The sequence below is a fragment of the Dipodomys ordii genome, unplaced genomic scaffold, assembly GCF_000151885.1.
Source record: "Dipodomys ordii isolate 6190 unplaced genomic scaffold, Dord_2.0 Scaffold3, whole genome shotgun sequence".
Classification (NCBI taxonomy): Eukaryota; Metazoa; Chordata; class Mammalia; order Rodentia; family Heteromyidae; genus Dipodomys; species Dipodomys ordii.
The window spans coordinates 600,898-610,129 of NW_012267219.1; the positions used below are offsets into that span (position 1 = coordinate 600,898).

Genomic DNA, 9,232 nt, shown 5'->3' on the forward strand with positions numbered 1-9,232 from the left:
TTGTTGTGTCCCTCTCTTATGGTAGCTGCATCTTTATGTACATTAAGCCTTCAGCAAGGGAGAGGGTGACTTTGAGCAAAGGAATAGCTGTGCTCAACACCTCTGTGGCTCCTCTCCTGAACCCCTTCATCTACACACTACGCAATCAGCAAGTGAAGCAAGCCTTCAAGAGCATGGTCCACAGGGTGGTCTTTTCTACAAGTAAAGGAATGTGATTCTGTGAAATGTGGATCCACAGAGACATAAGTTAAGAAAAACTACTAATATATATATTTTTTGGTCCTGTCATGGGGCCTGACCTCTGGGCATGGGCTCTGTCCCTCAGCTCTTCAACTCAAGGCTAGCGCTCTACCCCTTGAGTCACAGCACCACTTCCAGCTTTTTCCTTTTGGCTTATGTGGTCCTGAGGAATCGACCCCAGGGCCTCACGCATGCAAGGCAAGCGCTCTACCACTGAGCCACCTTCCCTGCCCCACTACTGAAATTATTTCTAAACATCTCATTTCCCTCTTTTAGTTAGACATGTAGGTAGCTCCAAAACCTCTTTCAGTTAAACTCTAGGTTTTCACTTTTCTAACTTGCACTAAAAATTTTTGCTCTTGCAATGTTAATGAGAAGTTTTTATATATCCATAATCTGTATTGTTTAGCTTATCAAGACAGATCATCCATTAAATGGAGATTGGTAAGAACTACTAAGTTTACTAAAAACTGGAATACATAAAGATGTGTCATAATATCCCTCTAAACTCTTCTCATGACTAAGAAAACACATTCAAATCATTATTAAAACATCTCCTTGAATTAACACTAAAATCAACTGAACATGTGTAGAAAAGTTAAAAAGAAATTTTGCTGTGAAGTATATTATTATTGTTGTTTGAATTATAACATATTGATTTTAGTATTTTTTCTCTAAGAGAATAACAGTATAAGTATATGTTATAGAAAAGAAATGAAACTGACCCTCTATTTTCTTCTCTGGAGTTATTTACTAAAATAGATTATTAGCTGAATTTTTTCTGATACTCCTACATTAAAGGAAATTATGGTCTCAAAATAAATTTGTATCCTGACTGATGTTCAAACACTTTTGCTGGTACAATTTTTTTTATCCTCCTAATGATGTGAAGGTACAAGAATGAATAGTGAATGGAGTGATACTAATCTTTGTATATGCTTTCTGTTTTTAACTTCATTTTATTGTCAAGTTGATGAACAGAAGGGTTACAGTTACACACGTAAGGTAGTAAGTACATTTTTTGTAGAACTTCTTACTCCACCCTTTTTTTTCTCCCACATTCTTTTCCCCCACCCCCTTCCCAAGTTCTACAGTTCATTTCCAAAATACTGTCTTGTAAGTATCATTGTTGCATTGGTTCCCTCTTTGTCCCTTGTCTCACCATTTTTATTGTCCCCTTCCCTTTATATATACTATTTTGGAAACAATGATGTCTGATTTACTGATGCTTTCATTCCCCTCTAAGAGTAAGCCTGTGATACTTTTTCATCTTTCCTTTGTCTTTCCTTTTGTCACAGAACATTTTAATCTCCTCACTCCTATTGAAGAAAATACTCTTGGGGGTCATTGAGAACTATAAACCTATGTCAAACATGTGTCTTATAGTCAAGGAGTACATCAGCACGAATGTATCCTCTTTTAAAAATCAGTTGTAAGAAGTGCTCCAATGGCTCAAGCCTGTAATCCTAGTTATTAAGATGGCTGAGATCTGAGGTTTACAAAACCAGCTTAATCAGGAAAGCCTGTGAGACAATTATCTACAGTTAGCTACCAAGAAAGCCTGAGGTAGACCTGTGGATCAAGTAGTAGAGCACCAGCCTTGAGTACAAAAGCCAAGGAGAGTGCCCAGACCCTGACTTCATTGACCAGGACTGTGGTACACACACACACACACACACACACACACACACACACACACACGAAAATCCATTTTCTTGAGACAGTACCATGAGTTCAACAGAGCAAGTAATTTGACTGTTTTCTTCATTATCAGCTTGATGTGATACAGAGGATGGAGGGAAGAGCTCTATATACTTTTGAAATATCAAAAAGAAGTACATCTTCTCATCGACAACTGTGTCCAGCAATCAACTCCTTCTTACCACATGGTTATGTAGAATTTCTTGCAGTTTGGCAAGATTCTAATGTATTGTTGCTACAAAACGAAATGCAAGGTTCACTGTATTTAGCTATAACTTCTCTACTGAGAGTAATCTGTAAAGATATTAAATATTGTAGGTTTCATTTTACAGGATTCTACCAAGTAAGCAGAAATGTACAATCATTACTCTGCCACAGAATATTCTAATGCAAAGTAAATGTGTATGCCATATACACAGAATGAAAGAGCATAGAAAGCTGATCTTACTTTGTTTTATTACTTTGTTATTTGGGGGCTTGAAATCAAATCCTCCTCCTTGCAAGGCAGCTATTCTACTTCTTGAGCCATCAACTCACTCTTCAGGGGTTTATGTGGGAGTTTGTTTGTTTCTTTGTTTTGGTAGGGCTATTTTTCAGATGAGGTTTCCCATATTTTGACCCAGCAGTTCAAATTGTCTTGTTTGTGCTTCCCATGTAGCATTTCATTATAGTTAATCATACAATATGAACAAATCCATTGTAAATTTTTTTTAATATTTAAAAATGAAAGTTTAGCAGAAGTTAGACAGTGGAGACATTACAAGCCATAACTCTCAAAAGAGAGAAATGTAAGCAAATATGAAGACACATGAAGTGAATGGAAGTACCTACTTATGGATATAATAATTCTGTATCTACCTCCTGTGGTTATTTCAGTGAATTCCATTGTTGGCAAGTAGCCTCTTAAAATACCCTGGGTGTGAATTATCTCCTGAGAGTTTGTCGCTTCATTAAATTGCATGCTGCAATACAGAGTGATCTCTCCCAGTTCTCATGTATTTTTCACCATACCTGGTACATAAAGAAAGGAAAATATATTAATTGAATATATCTGTCATAGTTAAGATTTCTGGTTAGCAGCAATCTATCAATGGCCAATTCTTTGGAAGTCAGACCTTGCACACAAATTGTTGACTGAGTATGGATTTGATTATTCTAATCCTGGAGTTAGTTGTTCAAAGATTAAAGTATTTTTATGACCTTAGGTACAATATTATTTTCAAGTATTATAAAATATATAAGCATCCTTATCTAATGTTCATGATTGTCTTCCTTCTAATTGGATAGGACATACATTTTTCCCTTTGTTACCTGCTGTTTCTATTTAAAGTGACTCTTTGACTCAGGATAGGTTTCCCTGGCACCTTCCTGGGTCTTCCATCCATACTCTATAGTCCAGAAATGTATAATTCAGGAAATGATCAATGACTCCCACCAGGACCTTAACCACTCCAATCCAGCCCCACCTTCTGACTGGTTATTCTTAAGCAGTCCAGCATACTCTCCGTTACTGAGTTGCCAGACATTAATCAGTCAATGAATGAGAGTAGTTAGGAACATGATCCACTCTAGGACCACCTATAATGCAGGAGACAGGAACTAGTTTAATCACCCAATTTTTTCCTTGCCAGACATTAATCAGTCAATGAATGAGAGTAGTTAGGAACATGATCCACTCTAGGACCACCTATAATGCAGGAGACAGGAACTAGCTTAATCACCCAATTTTTTCCTGACTGCGCTTCCTTCTGTCATCTGTAGGCCCTTTAATAATATTTTTTCTCTTCTTACTGTTCAACCACTGCTTGATAAGACTTCTTTCAGATTTCATCCAAAGATATATACCCACATTCACTACTAAGGAACCATTACTGCTGCCTTCTCCCAGACTGGATGATATCTCTGCCTTCTATTCTAAGGTCTATGAACCTAGTCAGCCAGAAGTAGCCAAAGAAAAGATTTCTTTGTCCCTTTATAGAAACAAAAGCCTGGGATGTAGGGTCTGGCTTGGATGGGAGTACATAACTTAAGCAAGGTATTCCTACCAGTGCTTGCATAAGAAACAAAACTCTGTGTTTTTAGAATCTACATGACCTGATGCAAATGTCACCCTCAAACATTGATGACAAGTTAATTGCTATAGTCATGTCCCATTACTATAAAACCTGCTTGAGCTTTGACCATGCTGCTGCACTCTCCTTTTGGAGTCAGCCCGCCAGATTGGCTCTCCAAAATAAACTCATTTCTGTGCAAGAGACTTGCAGAACAGAAGAGGTGTCACAGAGGAAGTGATTGATGGTTCTGGATGCACAGAACAACACCTGGAGTCCTAAGAGCAAAGGAGGAAGGATAATTAAGAATCCAGTTAGCCGGGAGCTGAAAACCAGCTGGTGGCACACCTTGCTGTTCAGGTTGACTAGGATGTCACAAGGGTTTGCAGATGGACACGTAGCACTCACAGGACATAGGAGCCAGAAGATAAAACTCAGTGAAGCCTAATAAGAGAAAAAGAAGAGTTGAGTTGCACAACCATTGTAGGAGATTGTTTTGACCCCAGTGAGATGCTGGTCAAGAAGCATGGGATGCCAACTGTGGTGAACGCAATTTCTAAGGAGAAATTTTGAAGGACTATATGGGAGCCTTGGGTAGGGGGGTCCAGCAGTGTGAGCAGGATGATGACAAAGTTCCCCATCAGCCCCAAGATGTAACTGACCAAGAGAAACAGGAAAACCACAATTTGTAGCTGAAAGTCATCTGTCAGTCCCAGCAAAATTAAAATGATCTCCTCTGATTTGCCCCTTATTTATCTCCTGTTTTAACAAAACTACAGAAAATTAAAAAAATAGTATCACATTTAACAAAAGACATTTCTTCCCTTTCAATCATGCAAACTATCATATGCAGAAAGGTACAATATACAAATATTTGCAAAAATCTGAGTTCAGCATCACAAACATATGTTCTGTTTCATCAATATCTTTACATAAATGCAGAGAATTTCACATATCCAGAATAGAACCATTCTTCTCAATGTATAGGAGGCATATTGGTCATTTGAAATGTAGGCCTTCAATTTAGTTAGTGGTTTTCTCTGACCTGTCTTTTAATTCTTTTTTTTCCTCAAATTCTTTATTGTGATTAAGTGATTACATAATTTCCCAAATTGCACAGTATTGTGGGATATTGATGCTTAGTTAAAGTCACAAACTCATTCTAACTTTCATGGGGCAAATTGTCTATCGTGGTCTATAACATATATGAGTTCTATCAGCTTTCAATACAGTTATTTCTTCCACATTAGTGATATGTGCATAGCTTCAGCTGTTCCCTCTTTCCCACTCGTTCCCTGCCTCCCATCACTGCAATTGAGTTGCTTAGTCCATTTTGATCAATGTCCAGTGCATTTGATGGGTCCCAGTGTTGTATGTTTTCCCCTGGTTCTCTCTAGTTCTGTATACTCCTCCTGGTTTCCCTCCAGTGTGCACAAATATACCAACCATATATGTGATCAGCAGCATGGGGTGATTTAGCAATGATTTGACCAGATGATTGGAAGTCCTTTGTTTCTTAAGCCTTGTTAACTTTGCCATTTCATCTTATGTTTTGGATTTAACATCCACTTATCAGGAAGACCATGCACCGTTTATCTCTTTGCTTTTGGCTTACCTCGCTCAACATGATTTCTTCTAGCTCCATCCATTTCCCTGCAAATGCCATTATTTTGTCCTTTTAAAGGCAGTATAATATTACATTGTGTATACATACCACAATTTTTGGATCTATTCATCTGTGGTGGGACATCTGGGTTGTTTCCATATCCTGACTATTGTGGACAGTGTGTTGCAATGAACATGAAGGTGCACGTGTCCTTGTATCCTGATTCCTGTTGTTCAGGATAGATCCCTAGAAGTGGTTATCTTTCAATTCTTTGAAACCAAATAGCCTAATTTTTTTAATTACTGAATTTAGGTAATATTTTAAGTAAGTTGTCACTGGTAAAAAAAAAAGTTACAGAAAATGACTTTATTTTCAGCAAACATTAAAAGAAGAAATGTAAGGATACTTCTGTCAATATTGAAAACACCGGAAGCAAACTTTAAAAAAATGTACATGAAGTTGTTTAAGTGAGTGTCCACATGGATGAATTCATTATAAAATTAAGGAGAAATGAGAAAATAATCCAACTTTTTTGAGGGTGATTCTTTCAAACTTGCTTCTAAAGCATTCCTAATTTCCCTAAAAGAAACAACACTTCCCTTGGAAATATCACTTATTCATAGTTTTACTCTATTTCTATTTGAAGACTACACATTTCTGTTATTTCCATGCTTCAGTCTTTTTCAATGATTATGACAAGGTAAATCTTTCCATGTCTTTGCTCTGATTTTAGCCCACTATCACCTCATTTATTCTAAATTGAATTCTGATCTGGGATATTGTTTAACACTTATTACACTGAGAATACCCATCTCCATGATGTATCTTGTTTCTTCATTCAACCAGTTCCCCTGGGTCTACTGTAAATGGAACAGATAAATTATGGCTAGCAGGAATAACACTGTGTCTGCACAGAAGAGCATATCATCCATCAGCTGGGAAAGAAATTACAGTAGGGTTCACTTCATGTAATGTGTCATTGCAAGTGTCAAGATAGTACTTCGTGAAGTGGCATAAGTAGGGAAACTTGGAACTGTAGAACTTCATCTTTATTTGGATTCTTGTATAGAAATGAGTTGATACCTGTCCTTCTTGTAAACAGTGCAAAGCCTTTCTTTAAATTGTCTTTTGCTATTAATATTTGGATGTTTGCTTACACATGTATGATGACAAGGAGGAATGGATTGTTAAACTCTTAAAAAATATCCTAAGATCTTACATTTATATTAATTAATAAACCATGGGCAATGACATGGACTGTCATATTTACAAAAAGAGTAAGAATTATTTAAGAAATATAGTTTTACTTTATTTCTACTTTTACTCAAATAATTTCAATTACATATTTTATGTACAAGTAAAAGCAAGCAAAACAATCTTTACAAATTATATAAATGGAAAAAATCAATTATTGAAAGCCAATAACTTCATATTCTTTTCTCCATTATAACATAAATATTTTGTGATTTACAGGACTGCAAATGTTTTCATGTTCTTCTTGCTGTGTATAAAACTAAAATGCAGATGGGCAGTGAAGTGTAAGGTGGGTGAGACGGAAGGATCATGTCAAGTCTACCTCCAGATATGAGAGTAAATTTAAGTTCTTTCATGTAAGTATGGCTTTATATATCAAAGCTCAGGCCATGGAAGACTGGTGGTCAATGAAAATCATTCAAGAAGAGCATGCTCACAATGTTACAAAAGGCCTTTCTTATGAAGAGACAACTTTACTGGAGTTAAAAGAATGGTTATTCTGGAATACCTCCCAGCTATTAGATATCTCAACATAGATTGTCAGAACCTCTATACTCTGGACCACTGAGTTGTTTTAATGGGTTGTAAAAGTTTGAACACAAGCAGAGAAAACATTTTTTTAAGGTAGATAACTTTTTTAATGAAGCAGAAATAAAAATTTTAAAAGCTCAGTCTGTGCTATGTACTGTGTTGTTATACAGTTGTTATAACTTGAAGTTTCATTAGTTCTCAAATTTTCAGGGACTATGTTGAAATATTCAGAAGACTTTTATACCAAAATGCAAGCGAATATAATGAAGAAAATATTTTTAAATTGATATATGAGAGTGAGGCTGGGAGACAGCAAGACAAGGAAATGCACGACATGAAAGCAAGTCTTCTCATTACCTGACATATGTAATTGCCACCCTTCTGTACATCACCTGCATGATAACAGCAAAGTAAGTCAAGCACTGGTAGCTCATACCACTTCCCCCAGAGGCTGAGATCTGAGGATCACAGTTCAAAGCCAGATAGGCAGCAAAGTCTGAGAGATTCTTATCTCCAGTTAACCACCAGAAATCTGAAAGTGGTGCTATGGCTTAAAGTAGTAGGGTGCTTGCTTTGAAAGAAAAAGCTCAGGGACAGGCCCCAGGCCCTGAGTTCAAGACCCAAGAGACAAAAACTGAATAAATAAATATTAAAGTAAATTTTAAAAGATTAATATGTGATAGTGTAACAATTCATTTTTTAAACTTTTCTTTTTGTATACAACAAAGTAATCTCTCTCAAAACCCAAAAAGTAACAATAATTTGAAAGTTGCATGTTTTAGCTAATATTTGAAATTATATACTTACTGTCTCAATTATCTTTTAATCTCAGTTTTACATTTGTTTGATTTTGTGCTACACGGGTTCTTTCTTTGCTCAAATATCACAAGTGATCACAGCCCCATTTCTTACTTCTTTCTAGTTTTTTAGAAATAAGTATCTCATAGACTTGTCGGCTTGGTTCCTGTCAAACTGCAATCATCACATTTCAGCCTCCTAAGATTATAATCCACTTATTTTTGACTTATAAATATCTTTTGATATATTTATGTACTAAGATGATTAATGTAAGTAATCAAATTATTGTATTCTGAATGTCAGCATACAATATGAAACTATGAACTATAAACCTCATAATTCACAATACATCACTAGACTTATTTGTCTTGCTCACTACAAGTTTTTATCAATTAGAAATAATAAGATATATAAATTTTTCATAACATGAACATATTGTGCTGTATGCTGGTTGGTACCTTAGGCCTCTTATCCTAGCTACTCAGGGAGCTGAGAGGGAGGCTGACTATTTAAGGACTCTTATCTCTAAGTAACCACAAAAAGCCACAAATGGAGTTGTGGCTCAAGTGCTAGAGAACTAGCCTTGAGAAAAGTGACTGATAGGATGAGCAACCAGAACGGAGTTCAAGATCAAGACCAGGAACACAATATTAAAAAAAAAAAAGATCATAATGTATAATGTTACTTATCTGTGTGTATCTATTTGCATGAATAAAAGCAGCATTTTGTTGTTGTTATTGATGTTATAGCATGAATTAATATAGAAGATATTACACTAAGTAAAATGAACCAAAAACACACTAAAAGTATGCTTAACTGAAATACTTTCTTATCTCTTCAACTCTTCATAGCAAGAATAAAGAGGTGCCTTCATAAACAGAAAATTATGAGAAATTCTACAGCAGTAACTGAGTTCATTCTTCTTGGATTGACAGATGAACCACAGTGGCAGGTTCTGCTTTTCCTATTTCTCCTTGTCACCTACATGCTCAGTGTGGCAGGGAACCTGACCATCATCATGCTCACCCTCTCAGATCCCCATCTGAAGACC

The 9,232-nt window shown here is 36.2% G+C and overlaps 1 pseudogene; it reads right to left on the minus strand.

Moving 5' to 3' along the window:
* Positions 1-4,148: 4,148 nt before the first annotated feature.
* On the minus strand, positions 4,149-9,201 carry LOC105987068 (annotated as a pseudogene).
* Positions 9,202-9,232: the final 31 nt, after the last annotated feature.